Below are 14,498 nucleotides of genomic sequence, written 5' to 3'. Positions count from 1 at the left end.
TGGCATGGACTATATATAGGTATAGTTTTCCCTTAAGTTTTCCTGGGAAAAGGCATTCTTTGTCTTCATACTTTGGGATCTCAAAGAAGCTGGGTTCTTAGATGTCTTCTGATGTCTTGCACTTGTGACTGATTGAGGGAGCACTAAGCAATTAGGTCTCTGAGTAATAAGTGCTCCAGAGAGAGTGTCTGGAGTGAAAAGTATATGGCACTGACAGGCAAGATAGCAAGCAGCGATTCAGGAAAGGTCAGGGTGGTGACAGAGCACTTCTGCTTCTCTAATCCAGAAATTGAGACGAGAAGCTGCAGGGAGGAGGAACTCTGTAGTGATCACTAACAGCTTCTCCCTTCCCTAAGAAGAGTGTTAATGTAGGAGCTCTTTTTCCTAACCACATTTGCATGAGCTACTCATATTTTAATGATACTCAGTATTTGCACATCTTTTTTTTTTTTTTCCCTCCAGTAGTGCACTTTCTGCTGTGTAAGGCCCTTAAGTGGGTTAAGAGGAAAAAAGGGAAGATCTCCTATATTTTGATTTCTGTGCATTGTGATTTCTGCATCTGCACTTGTAAAACTGGCGCTACCAGAGGTTTAATCGGCCTTTGTATCCTGGGCTGATTTGAAGCCTGCCGGAGTTGGTACGGAGCTGCCAGCTGACTTCAGTGGTGTTTGCAGCTGCCTGGAAGGGCATGAAGAAATAAATTTGAGGAATGGCAGTCAAAGCTTTCCTGTGACTGTCCTTCTCCCTTTATCCAAAGGGAATTCCCTGCATTTGGAAAGATTGTTCTATCTTAGGAACTACAGCCAAGATACTGAGACATGCAGCAAAGGTCCCAATAGTTGTCGTGGTAACGAAGGGGCAATAGGACCCGCTTCCCCTGGCAGCAGTCCTGAAGGCATTGCCGTATCAATTTCCCTGGGATGGGGGGAAGGCTTTATACCTAAGAACAAATGGCCTTGAAAGACAGTTAATGCTGGAAAATTGGCCAAGTGAAAGCTTGCTCTTGATGATGCATTGTCCGGTCCCAACCTCAAATGAGCAATATGAACCAGGAGCAAACCAAAACCATGGAGCAAGGGAAAGGTAGGGAAGAAAATGAGAGACATGAGAAAACTAAAGACAGTTACATGTCATTTTGCATAATCAAAGGGGTTATTCCGAGTCCTTTTGCATTTTATATTGGGTTTTCATGCCTCTTGACTCTCCCATGAGATTCACGCCCAACGTATCTCCACAGCCTATTGCCATGAGGAAGTTTTATTACAGCTGTGGTTCGTGCAAAAGCGCATTCTGTTTACCATGGGTCTGATCCGTCCTGACTAGCTATCCAAAGAGACGTGTACCCAGCTGATGTAAGCCTTCAGAGACACATCTCAAGTTCATCTGAGATTTCCCAATGATTTGAAAAATTCTTCTCAGAAGATGTTATCTGACAGACAAGCGCTGCCTGGTGACCATTAATAGCATCTCAGGGTCATCCACAGCTATTTCCTTACATCGCATGCATAAGTGAAACACTTGAAGACAAGTTTCGCAAAAGAAAGTAAGAAGCTTTTAAAAATTATTTGGGCTTAAATTTAGTTGTGATCCCTCTCCCAGTTCAACAATAGTTAGCAGTAGCCAGCCAGTCTGCACTGTTAAATGTCAGGATGACTAAACTGGTGTTGGGATCTGCTGGGTCAGGAGGGGACAGGTTCATGCCCAGGGCAGGAGGCTGCTGGAGGTGATGTCCTGGGGAGAAGATGATCCACTGAACTCCCTCCTACCCACCCCTGCTTGCGCCCAGCTGGCAACTGCAGGACCCTTGGAGCTCTTGGAAAGACATCGGAATAACCTGGGCATCCCTGCAGTGTGCTCACCCTCCTCAAAGCCAGCTTTTGTACCCAAATGCATGGGTGAGCTTTGGCAAGTGTCATAGCTATTGTTTCCCCTCACTCTGTCACTGGCTGCATGTATTTAATGCCTTTTGAATTGAATTTAACTTAAATTCAACTCCTGTAGCAGTCCCCCCTAAAATGCTTTGTGGTCCCCTGGATATCACTGATACTGTGAGGGACACCAGGCTTTTCTTGAGCGATGGCAAGGAGGAGATTTGAAAGCGGTGCTATTGATTAAATAATTAAATGGATACAATGAGCTTTTCTTGGGATTTTGTTTAGCTGATCCTTGGGTGGAAAAAAATAGGTGACCTGAAAGGACCAGTGTTCTGCCTGGTCTCATTCCCATTTGAAAAGGGTCTTCTGAATTTCTTACTGCTGGTGCTGGAGCAGGAAACTGCATTGCCATCAATATTTTTTTTTTCTTTAGCAGAGAGACATTTTCTTTCATGAAGCCTGTGTTAGGGGCTGCCCTCCCAGTAAATCCTTCCCCCAGCCCCACCGGAGACTTGCCGCTGATTTCAGTCTGGGATTTTTCGGACTCCTGCTGAAAACAGTGCCAGAGTCCCTCAGCACTGGGGAGAAACCTGGGTGTTTTGTGTGCCTGCTCCCACTGCAGGTGAACTCCGGTGCTCAGAGATGTAACACTTTTCTGCAGCAGCCTTATCTCCCCTGGGTCTCTCTGTCTCCCAGGAGGGCAAGGAGCCTTCAGCTCCATTTGAGTGTGGTGGATGTACTGGTTTTCCTTACAGTAATGCACACATGATAGATGATACAATGATAGATTTAGGCAGCACATGCTTTTAATAGCTTTTAGGCAGCTTTTGGAGAATATTTGTGTTTCCTAATGAGGTCCCCTGGGTGCTGGGACAGGGCTGGAGGCACCACCTCGCATACTCAGAGATGCTTCATGAACTGCTGGGCACTGGAGAGTCCATGGAAAAGGAGGATCGCAGCCCTGGCACGCTGCAGTGTAAGCTGAAGCTGTGCTGATGCCTTCCCACAGGCTGTATTTGGCTGGTCTTCCCAGGTCTGGTTTTCATTTTGGGTTGTCAGTTCACCTGTTAAAAAGTTAGACTCAGACACCTTATAAAATATTATAGGTTTTGTCTAAACATGCACTCTTCCCTGTAAAGCTTCTTTTAAATTCTTCTTGTAAGCATTAAAAATAGATAAAATGAGAAGAAGTTTGCAGAGATATTTCAGTATTGAAACAGGGTAGTTCCTATCGTCTTTTCCCCTTTTTAATTTTATTCTGAGCTGATGGGAACTGTTTGGAAAAGATAGCTGGAAAAGTTAATCTTTGAATAGCAAATGCCCCTGGGGGGGGGGGGGGGGGGGGCGGCGAAGAATAGTCCTTTCAAAGAATCATTGACCTAAATTGCACTTTAATGCACATACCATGCTGTCCACACCACCTACGTGTCTCCAGGAATACTGCTAAATAACAAGCACTAAACGTTTAGTCATTTCCTGCATCACGTTTGCAGGAGTCGGTGGCTTCGCACTATTAGCATATGTAAGTGCACTGCAGTTCAAACACTTGGTTTCCATATCAGCAGCTGCTGGGTTTAATCTCCTTTTGGGAAAGGTGCCACCGGGAGCGTTGCAGCGAGCCCCAGGTTAACGTTCCAGCCGGCTCTCCAGAGAACTTCCAGCCAAGGGCCGCGGTGACGCAGCGCTGCCTCGCTCTGCTCTGCCTCGAGCCCTCAAGCCCCTTGCGAAGCATGCTGCGGGAAACCCGAGCGAAAACCCAAGCGGGCAGTACATCAGCTCTGTTGCAGGAGATGTTTTTTTTTTTTTCCTTTCTGCAAGGTTTTATTTTTGCGTTTTATGAATCTTGTGAGTTTACGGGCTGGGTGGCAGTCAGCCTCGCAGGAAATAGCAGAGGCTGCTCTGACCTGCGCCAGCTCGCTCGGTCCCGGCTGCCTGCTGCCTGCCAGGGGTGCCGGGGTACCAAGGTCCCGCTTAGGGGGGTCCATGCCCCCTGCATCCACCCTGGCTCTCACTGCCTCCATCATGGGAAGCGGGAGTGTCAGGAGTTTTGTAGCCATTAGCTCAGCTTTTACTCAGCCTTGCAAGGAAGATGCAATCTTACCCAGAGAGGTTTGTAGTTTGTGCGTTGGCCTTTCAGGTGGGCATCGAAGCAGGTTTCTGTCCAAGGAATCAAGGGCTAAATTCTCTCACATTTTTAAGCGACTGTCTTCAAAATGGTGGCTGCTTCTTACTTGAATTTCATGGTAACAGATGGCTAGATCTCAAAGACATTAGTTAAAAGCTATAGGGTGTTTTTCACCATGTCTTGCTGGTTTCCCTCCTGAAAAAAAATATCTGTGTGAGAGTCCTCCCAACATGACAGGCCAAATCTGACCGTCTGTTGAGTTCACTTTATATAATTTCCGTGTACTGTAAAGTGGCCTTTAAAAGCCAGGGCTGCTCGCTGGGCGATTACCGAGCTCTGGGAGGGCAGGCAGCCTGCAGCCAGCCTGCCCCCTCGGAGGGCACTGGCTTCTCTGCAGCATCGCCATGATCCCGAGCCAAGAAGCATCGCTTTGCAAATATTTGATTTTTGGGTCTAGAGGGGGGGGATTCTGCCCAAAGTATCTTTCATATGGACTGTGCGGGGGCCCAGGGACTCATGTGCAGATTCAGGGCATAGTAAGGGCTCATGAAATAGCGTGTACCTTCTGTGCGGCCCACCAGCATTTTCAGTCTCATTTAGCAGAGGGAACAAGCAGAAATCTCACAACTCGAGTAAGAGCATATGCTCTGGGAGACCTCGCTACATTGCATAAGCCTTCCCATTAAAGGAGCTGGCTTTGTGAGCACAGCACATGAGTCAACAGCACAGCTAGACTTGTAACGTGGGAGTCACACCTACTCTTGGCTGCAGAATTATCCAGAGAAACAGAAGGTTAATAGGAACAAAATAAAGACTAAGGAACCCTTAAAGGTTAGTTACAGGATTTGATTCAATTGGCAAGAGGGGAAAAAAAGAAAGGAAACGGGTCAAGCCAAAGGAAAGGGAGTAGGGTAATGAAAAGCCATGTTGTCTGTCTCCTTAGGAAAGACAGTTCAGTTTAGATCAGTAAAAATGTGATCGATAACACCTTCCCCCCCCGCCCCCCTCAGATTAGCTAGTTCTGGAGAGGGTCATTATTGATTACAGAAAGGAAAAGTCACTTGACTAATGAGAAAGAGAGTGGAGTGAGCCGCAGGATGCTCGAGAAATATTAACACCGCATGAAAGCAGTTCTGCAAGACAGGGAATGACTCCCCAAAGCATGTAAATACAAGCAAAGCAAGCAGCCGACCCAGAATATCAGTAGCAACAACACATTCCTTGGCTTTGCTTCTGCCTTTTTAGAAATTAAAACCAAGCAAGGAGCATGTCTGTCTATGATACTTGGAGAGCCTGAGCGTCTCCGGTCCATGCAGTCCACAGTTTGCTCCCCTGTGCGGTGCCGGAGATGGGACCAGCAGCGGAGGGAGAGCAGGGCTCAGCTCCCAGGCTGACATGGGCACCTAGTTGTCACCAGTCTGACCGGTACTGGTACCTGTGTACCCTTAAGGCCGCGGGGCTGACTGCTTTGCTGGAGCTTGCGGAGAAGCCAGTAGCAACTCTGTTTAGCTGATCTGATCCAAATTTCACTGCAGCCAGTGGAAAGGCTCTGAGTGGGCTTTGGGTTAGGATCAGGAAACAGGGATATCCTGAACAGATGAATCCACAGGGTTTTCAGTTTATAGAGATGTTCCATTGTGCAAAACTTATTCTGATACTGAATCCTTACTGTAGGCTGGAGCCAGTTTCCATATAAATTAATCGAGGGGATTGCATTTGTATTTTTTCAAGAATGCAGCAGCCTCATTGGCCTCATAAGAAGGAAAAGAAAGAATAAAGAAAGTCATGTTTAGTTTCCAGGGTGTTATCTTTGGTTTTTCCCCCTAAGAAACAAGACTTCATATGGCCAAATCTGGTATTCCTCATGGTGCAGGCTGCCCTGCCTGAGGTTCACCTCAGTCCTAAATCTGTGCTGTGAAGATCCAGGATTACCAAGATGGGAGTGAAAAAACCTTGATAGCTCAGAGCTTCTGCCCAGAGCTTATAGAAGAGCCCTGCAAGAGGCTGCCCAGGAATTACTTTTGTTATTACATCCGTTTCTTGGCTCTCCTCCATGTATACCAAGGTCTGAGCGGAACATGTCCGTGGGGGAGGTGTTGGGCAACAGAAGTGATGTTTCATCCCTCGCTCTCAGTGCTCTTGCAGAGGGAAAGATTGTCTTGTGATCAAGGCACAAGACCAGGAGTCAGACGATCTGGGTTGTTGCAAAGTTTGATTTGCCAATATTAGTTAACAGTTCTGTCACCTCTGAATGCAGAGGCGCTCAGGGAATGTGCAGGTTGCCTGCTGCCACAAACACAGCATATTTTGGGGTTCTTGTGCTGTTCTGGTTGAATTGCTTAATGGATTTAGCAAAATAATTTACCAGTGATGAATTCCACTGTGATGGAGCCAAGGAACACATAGTGGCCTTAGCCTGAAGTTTTTGAAAATGGCTTTCAGGACTGATTTATAAGGGGTAATGGTGGGAGGAAGACAGGGCAGATCTAAACGGCTGGTCTCCACGTACATCCCAAGCGAGAGGTCACTTGCACGGTGCTTGTCTCACCGTAAAAACCTGCACTTGAGGTAATGAAAATTGTATCTGTCTTCTGAAGGTCAGCCGATCATCTTTCCTAATGCAGAAATCCCACTGCATGGCATCCGTCCTGCTGTAGGCACACAGAGGGAGCCCCATGGCTGTGCACGTGTGCCAGCATACGTGACATGTGCTCGGGTCATGCTGCGTGGGAGAGACCACAGAGCATCTGCCTCCTGGTGAGGTGTTTCTGCATGAGGTCACACCCCATCCCTTCCTATTCTGGGGTTTTCCCTGACTCCAGCCACAGTGGAGAAGTGGACAACACATCTGACCAAACATCTCCTCTGATGTATGGGGCCACAGGGTGGGAGAAAAGCTACCTGAGGTCCTGATGTAGTCACTGGGGAGTAATAGGACTTCTGCAGGTGAGGTGAAATGCTTCTCTTTCCCATGCAGACCAGGGCAAGGGGAACCCAGCTTACATATTTAGGTGCAGAGCCTGAACGGCTGGGGGTCCCCGTGGAGAGCTGAGCCCAGCGTCTGTGCCTGCTGCCGATCACGGACTCTTCTGCTGCATCGTCTGGCAATGAGCCGTAGCACAGTCTTCAAGTGCTCGAGCTAGATCCCTGCCTTTCCACCAGCATCTGCGATGGGTCCTGGCACAGGAGACTGCTCAGTTTTTCCTAAATCTGGCTGAACCGTCTCCTGGGAAATGGGAGTCAGCTTGCTCGCTATCCTGCTTGCATCAGTCCCCAAGTGGCAGGTGGGAAGTCAAAGTCCCTCTTTAGCTGAAGGCACACTGAGGAGCTTTCAGCCCCAAAATGTACAGGTTTTGAAATTTTCGGGGGGGGGGGGGGAAGGAAGTTTCCTTATAGGAGAAAAGGGTAAAATTCAGTAAATCAGATTGGCTCCTCTGTGCCCTCTGTTCAGGTGCAGACTTCAGGAGCTGGAAAAAGCGAAAGGAGGGAGAAATCCCAGCTGAAAAGGTCCTGCATGGCGTGCCGAGGCAGCAAGAGCCCGAGCGCTGGTCCCTGCGTCACAAAGGCTGCGCCATGCTGCACGCGGTGCTCCAGCTGCGGGCACCCTCCCTGCGCTGCCCAGCTCCAAACCACCCGTCTTGTGATTTCTTTTTTTTTTTAATTCTTATTATTTCGGTCCCATGATTTTGTTTTCACTGTTCCTAATTCTTTGCCTAAGGAAAGGGAGGCAGGGAACAGCTGTGGATTTGTACTGCTGTGGTTTTCTGGGTGTTGTGGGCCATAATCTGACATTTAAGTGACGAGGCATTGCCATCCAGGCTGCAGAAATCAGATTTTGCGATAAATGGTGGGTAGTGCAGTTCTCCTAACAAAGCTGTGTTTTCAGCATAACCAGTGGTTTCACTTCTGTTCATTTCACTATTTCACTTCTTTCCTTCTCTTTATCCAAGCAGTGAAAATCAATCAATCGTCAGCCTAACAGCAGAAATTGTGGCATTGTATTCACTTTAGGGCAGTTGCTAAGACATCTTGGTGGAGTACAAGAATGTACTTGGCCAATGACAGGTAAAGATTAAATCCTGCATCATGCTGAGTTTCCAGAATTGAAGAGATTACATTATTTCTAAGTAATTTTATGGCACTGAGAGATAGTTTTAAACTTACATGGCGCTTTTTGTACTAAAAAGTCCCAGAGCACTTTACTGGCAGAATTTGATACGGAAACTGTCCACAGAGATAAAATATGACAACTGAGTGATAGCACTGGCAATAGAAGTAAAAAAAACAACCTTATCTTCCAAAAGCTGGGGGAGTGGGGCATCTAGACAGACATACATCTATATCCACTCATGTCGTACACCCTTGTGAGCGACAGACAAGCAAGCATTCATTTCTGAATTCCATCTGAAGGCCAGTTCAGAGATGTCTGTGCATGCCCACCTGACCTGTCGCTGACCTCCTGTGCCAGCTCGCTCCGCTTCCCCATCTCACTTCCCCCGTGGGACAGGGCGCTGGCAGTTCCCCCAAAGCCAGCCTGACCTGGAAGTCTCCCCTCCTCTGAGTCACTGTTTCTTCCTCAGCTGCCCTCGGTATGTGGCCAGCAGCAGGCTCGGAGCGGGGAGGGGTTCTGTCTTTTGCAATTGGAAACAAACATGATAGGTCAGTGATGGGAAGGGATGGTGGACCATGAATGTCCCATCGGTGGTGTGGCCATGCTGCTGCCTTGTCTTCCACCTCCTGTCAGCCCTGGTGGCATCACTACAGCTCTGTGGAAGCACTGAGTGGAGGACACAATGCACGGGGAAAGTAATGTGTGAGCGAAAGGTGCCTCTTGAGCCACATGTTGTTCTGTAGTGAGGTGGGATGGAGGTTGGCCCTTGGGCCACTTGTATCTTGTTCTTAGTTGGGAGCTGGAGCCTGTGCCAGAGGCAGGAGGTGATTCCTGACATGGGAGTGCTGTGTGATGACACGCTCTTCCACCTGAGGATGAAGGCTCCTGCTGCCACTATGTGAGCTGAGCCTGGTCTGGCATGGATGTCTGTCTGCCTGTACGGAAGGCGTGCAGGTGCACCCACCTCTTCACAAAACCACGTTGTGGCTTCTCCTGCCTTGGAGCCTGAGATCACCACCGTTCAGGCGGTGAGAGCCCCGTTAGCTTCAGTGAACACAGACATCCCAAAGCGGTCCCCATCGTTGCCCCAACTTTAACCCATGCTGGGGTTATGTTCAAAGAGTCTGAGTGAGTCCTGGGTGAGGCTGTGGCTCTAGCACACCACAGCTCGTACCCTGAAACTTTCTTCACCACTTTTCTCAGGAACATGCAGAAATGGAAACAGAAGCTCCTGCCAGGGAATTTCCACCCCAAATCAGTAATGTTTGAGTAGTGAGAATGAGATGCTGAAAGAGTAGATTTTTTTTATTATTATTATTTCTTTTCTCTGGAAAGTTGGCTGTGTGGATGTGTGATTTGGTAGTGGGTGTGGTGACCCCGGCACTGCACAAATTCATGCTCATAAATGTTGCTAAGAGATTAATAAAATGACAGCCATCGCTGGCCGTAGGAGAGGGAAGAGCACCGCCGAAGCAAATGCAGAATGTTCTTCAAAATTGTTGTATGGTTAAAGGAGGTTTTAGTGTTTTCTTTGCCAATAGAAATATAATTTATTTGTATTTAAAAAATCTGTAAGAAAATGAAAACTAAAGGTCTCCCACCAACTTTCTGAGGACGTTACTTTCTGATGAATACTTTGGTATCCAAACTACACAAGGGTAAGCAGCTTGGAGGTCACGCCAGTCAGCTGAACTGGTCCTGTTACTCAGCACTCTGACATGCTCCGAGAAGGGTTTTGCTGGAAGTCTGGGGGAGGTTTCACGATGGAAGATCAGGCTAAATAAAGGTCTTCCACCTCCATAATTCCGGCAGCTGAATTTCAGCACAGTATCTAGTCACAATGTGACACGGCTTCTCAGATTGAAAAGCTAACCTCAGACCTCTCTAATTTTGGTGATGCTGAGTTACAGCCAAAGTGATTAATGGAGCAATCTCTGCTAAGGTGCGTTGTTCCTGAGGTTGCCTGGGTTGTGTTTCCCCTGTACCTATCTGTGAAGATTATCTGAAATGAGTCCTGCTTTTGGTTAGCTGGCAGTGGTAAAATTCATTTTTGTAAAATCTGGCTTTGGGAAGTGCCTTTCACTGTGCATCCACACTGAGCGGGCTGAAGTCTGGACGGTGGCAAAGCCACAGCACCAGACTGTCCAGCCCAGCACCGTGATTTCCAGTGAAACTGGGGTTGTCAGGGGCGTTGAGCCAGTTGTGTCATGCTCTGGGCATCCTGACAGCTCCTCACTGCTGGCTGGGAACAACACTAGTGTTCCCAAGGGACGGCTAGCAAAAAATCCGTGTATTTTAGTATTTCCGATGAGTTTTTAAAGAGTAGGCAAAATTGACGGGCTTCAGCCAGCTGTTTATACCATGGGATGTTTTATTTCCGTGTGCAGCTCCTAATTCCTTGCTGCCTCGGTGGTGTTATCAGTAGGAACTGGCTGGATGCCCCCGGACGGGTTTCCCGCGCTGCAGAGCTCGCCTGCTGCTCCCAACATCCGTGCTGTGTGGCCGAGAGCACAAAGAGGGCAGGGGCTGTGAAAGGGTTAACGAGGGCAGGAGCTGGTAATAGGGCTGGTCCCTGGAAGGGGATGCTGTTTGTGGGGGAAGAGGAAAGCCTGTCTGGGGCGTAGGAGAGACTTGGAGGGTTGTTACTCTAATCAGAAGAGATAAGGAGAGCGGGGCAGCAGGCGAAGTCCGATCTTCTGGCTCAGGCTTTCAAAGGCAGTCAGTTGCTTTTAAGAAAGACTTCCTCTGGGAGGAAGAGAAACATGGAAACAGTCCAAACCCTCTGCTGGGAAAGAGGGTGAGGCCAGACAGGATTGATTTGGGACTTTATTTGGGTGTGCTTGGGATTGCCTAGGCCTGGGGAAGCACTGGAAGCCGGAGGATGAAGATAACCTGTGGGCAGAGGTGCTGGCTGGAGCCGGGCCCCCAGCTGCTGACGGGAGGGTGAATCACCCATCCACACCTGCAGAAAGCACCTTGCTGGCTGGAGTCGTAGCAATCTTTGCTGAACTGTGCTTTTTTTTTTTTTTTTTTTGATGTAAATAGGAAATGACTTCTGCAGCTGAGTCTTTGTGGGCACAGGGCTATAAAAGGCACTGCCATTTTACATACCACATTTGAGCTTGAGAGAGAGGAAGGCGGCTTTGCTATTGCAGTCACATAGTTAATAAGCAAATATATGTGGCTCCATAGGGCTTGAATAACTTTTGGAAGCAAAGTAGGTATGAAGGCTGAGTCCTTTGCCTGCTCTAGATGACTAAGAATAATTGTTTTTATTTTACTTACGAAGTCACAGAACCCAGATTTTTCCATATAACATACCTGACTCTGGTTCATTCTCTTTGTAGCTCGTAAGGAATGGACCTGCTGCTGTCGTCTGCTGGATGCATCAGTTGCCCCTGGGCCTGGACTCCACTGGCTTTTCTTGCAGGTTTCCGTGTGCCTGCTTGCACAGCTTGCTCTGGCTGGGGGAAGGCTCAGGAAGGCTCAAACCTGCAGCCTCTTGCTGCGGGAAGGAGCAATGAGAAAAAGATCGCTGTGGCGCAGCAGTGTCGTTACAGCCTGTGCTACACAAGGGTCAGGTGGGATGCACGTAAGGGGCTCTTCTGGCTCCAACAGCTATGAAACCCACCCAGTGGGCTGGCCCACAGCGGCCACGAGTAGAAGCCGAGGGGGTCCATTTCCATGACAGCATATCATAAGGGTGTGATTCAGCAGCTTTCTAGAAATGCGAGGATCTAAAAGAAGTAAAGAAGGAAGTTTTCCTTCTCTGTCTCATTCTGCATTAAGAAATAAGGCAACTTGGGTTCTCCTTTTAGGGAGAAGGGAAATTTGGCACAAGAAAGCCCCTCCCTCCCTCCACACATCTCTGTACCACATGTCTCCACTTCACTATTCACTTGTTTTGACATAGAGTACTTTCCCCCAAAAAATATTAGTCACAACCTTGGCTTCAACCAGCCAACTCTTAACCTTCCTCAAAACAGTTTGAAATGGGTGATGTTAGTGATGTGTGATGGCGATGGGTAGGGGTGGGTGGATTTAACATTTGCAGAAGGTTCTGCATCGAGGTTTGGGAGCCCAGAAACCTGCCACCTGCCTGGGCTGGCATGGGCTGCAGTAAGGGAGTCCTGAAGGACATGCCAGCAGATCAGAGGATCTTTGGTGGATCCCTTCAATAAGACAAACTGTGAGGATGGAAAACCAGAACATCTGGTAATAGCATCACAGGGATGCTTATGTGAGTTTTGTCAAGGGAGGCTGAAGAAGCTGGAGTGATGACTATGGCGTAAAGTTGACTAATCCATGTTGCTGGGTGTCAAATTTGAACTAGCTGCCTAAAATCCTGGTTTTGAGCAGTAACTGCTTTATCAAGCAGTTCAGCACCAAGGGGAAGAAAAAAAAAAAAACCATGCGGCCTGTTGGAACAGTTATAGGTTCCCAAGAGTTCCTGGGAAGGAAAGGGCAAGGGATGTTTGGGTTAGACAGAGCTGCAAAAATTGTATTCCAGGACTGTAGCAGCTGCACATGCAGGCAGGCTTGCAGTTGCTGTGGGATCCAGAATGCAATGAGCCCTGCCATCCCCTGTGCTTCCTCAAGTAATTATTACATGCGTTGCACCCTAATGAGAACCTGCTCCATTTTCTCATCCCTCCGCTCTGCTGCTCTTTCCTCATGGCTGCTTCTTCAGAGCCCTTCTTTGTAAAACCCATCTGGTAAAGGGCTTATGTTTTATTGTTAAAAAGAGAAACCACTGGAAATTGGTAGTTTTGCTGTGCGTTATTATGCTTATAATCCTTTAATTTGTATTAAGTCTCTAATCATAGCCATGCAGAATGAGCAGAGCCAGCCCCGAAAGGTGCCCCTCTGGGTTACCCAGGTGCAGCAGCCACAGCATGCCCGGATGGACCACTGGTTCCATGGCTGGTCCCCAGGAAAGGCAGGGAGGAGAAGGACCTTCCAGCATTACCCATAGCGTAAAGCTATTCTTGAAACACAGTCAAACATGGATCATTGGCAAGAAACACCTGAAAAGAGAGGTCTTACCTTGGGCAGCTCGGGGTGGTTGCTGTGTGATGGTGCCATTCTGGACAGCAGGGCAATGTGGGCCAGGGAATTTAACGTATCATCCTGGTTCAGATTTTCTCAGTGCAGCAGAGGAAGGAGGACAGTCCAAGGGGCTCCTGGCCCAGCCTTCAGATAGGTGTAAGACTGTGGTTTACAGGTATAAAGGATGTCAGGATGTTTCAGCTGGCCAGCCCCTTCCACAAGCTGTAGTAGACAGAAACCGTATGGCATTAAGATTTAAAAAATGCTTGTAAGGAAACAAACAAAAACCAAAATAAAGCCCAGGTCTGTGCTGGGGTGGCAGACCTTGTTTCCAGACTCTGTGCCCAGCCTGTGACAGCAGCTTGAGGACAATTAGACACCCAGAACAGGCATTCAAGCTGATGAGGAGCAGCTGGAGCAGGAGCCCTGCAGGTCTCCAGGACTGCTGCACGGTGCTCCAGGCAAGGTCCAGGGCAGCAGCGATGCCGAGCCTGTGGCGGTTGTAAAGGAGCCTTGCCAGGGAAGAAGTGGTTTTCTAAGAGCAGGAACTGCTGGCTGTGCTCCCAGGGCATGGTGGTGAGGGGGGCCGCAGCCATGAGCCAGGGGGTACAGAGGGTGTCTCTGCAGAGCGTGTCCTCACAGGAGGAGGTGGACCTGGTCTGAGTGGGAGCTCCTGTGACAGTCTCTGCTCTGTATTGTTCTGGCATAACGCAGGGCTCTACAAAAACTGGTATTTCTTAGCCAAAGCTAAACCTTGCTCTGTCTATGCTGTGCTAGTATGTGCACAGAAAGAGGAGGGAAAAAAGAAAACCTTTCGAGAAGCATCTCTATAAATAGCATTTTAGCTTGACAACCCCATCCCTCCCCAAAAAAGTCAAGAGAAAACAACAAATTCCATCCCTTTAAATACCATCGCTTTGCTAGGGATACTTTCTGCTCAGGAGCATTTTTCAAGGCTGTCTCTTGCACAGAGGAGTTATCAGGATGCAGAGGAAGGTGCAGCCTGCAAGTGCAGCCTGCCCCTAATTACAGCCTGCTGCTCTCGGGGCTTCTGCCCAGCCTGCTCCCATAACAGGATTTTTCCTGCTTCCAACACTGCAGAGGCAAATCGGTGCAAATATGCAGCTTGCTGAGTGTAGCGTGTGGTGCCGAGCCACACCTTTAAAAAAATAATTAAAAAAAAGGGGACTTCCAGATTATTAGATCTGAAAGATCGTAGCAACTAATTAGGTTCTGGATAGCCTGGCTTCCCAGGCAGGAAAGCCACCCGTCTGGCAGTGCTCGTGGCCGGTCAGGCAACTGGTCATTCCCACCCTTCTGCACCCTGTTAAAAGGCCTG

At 48.4% G+C, this 14,498-nt stretch overlaps 1 long non-coding RNA gene across 1 annotated transcript; it reads right to left on the bottom strand.

Annotated features, from left to right (window-relative positions):
- Positions 1–2,676: 2,676 nt before the first annotated feature.
- On the bottom strand, positions 2,677–13,652 carry LOC129784548 (uncharacterized). The gene is made up of 4 exons (XR_008747406.1): positions 13,157–13,652; positions 11,432–11,615; positions 3,976–4,194; positions 2,677–2,938 (listed from the first exon to the last, which is right to left on the bottom strand). It is a non-coding gene; the product is annotated as an uncharacterized LOC129784548 (long non-coding RNA).
- Between the last annotated feature and the right edge of the window lie 846 nt (positions 13,653–14,498).

This window comes from Falco peregrinus, chromosome 5 (genome assembly GCF_023634155.1).
Source record: "Falco peregrinus isolate bFalPer1 chromosome 5, bFalPer1.pri, whole genome shotgun sequence".
NCBI classification, from domain to species: Eukaryota; Metazoa; Chordata; class Aves; order Falconiformes; family Falconidae; genus Falco; species Falco peregrinus.
Note: the sequence above shows the minus strand (reverse complement) of the source record. Positions and strands in the feature narration are given on the sequence as shown.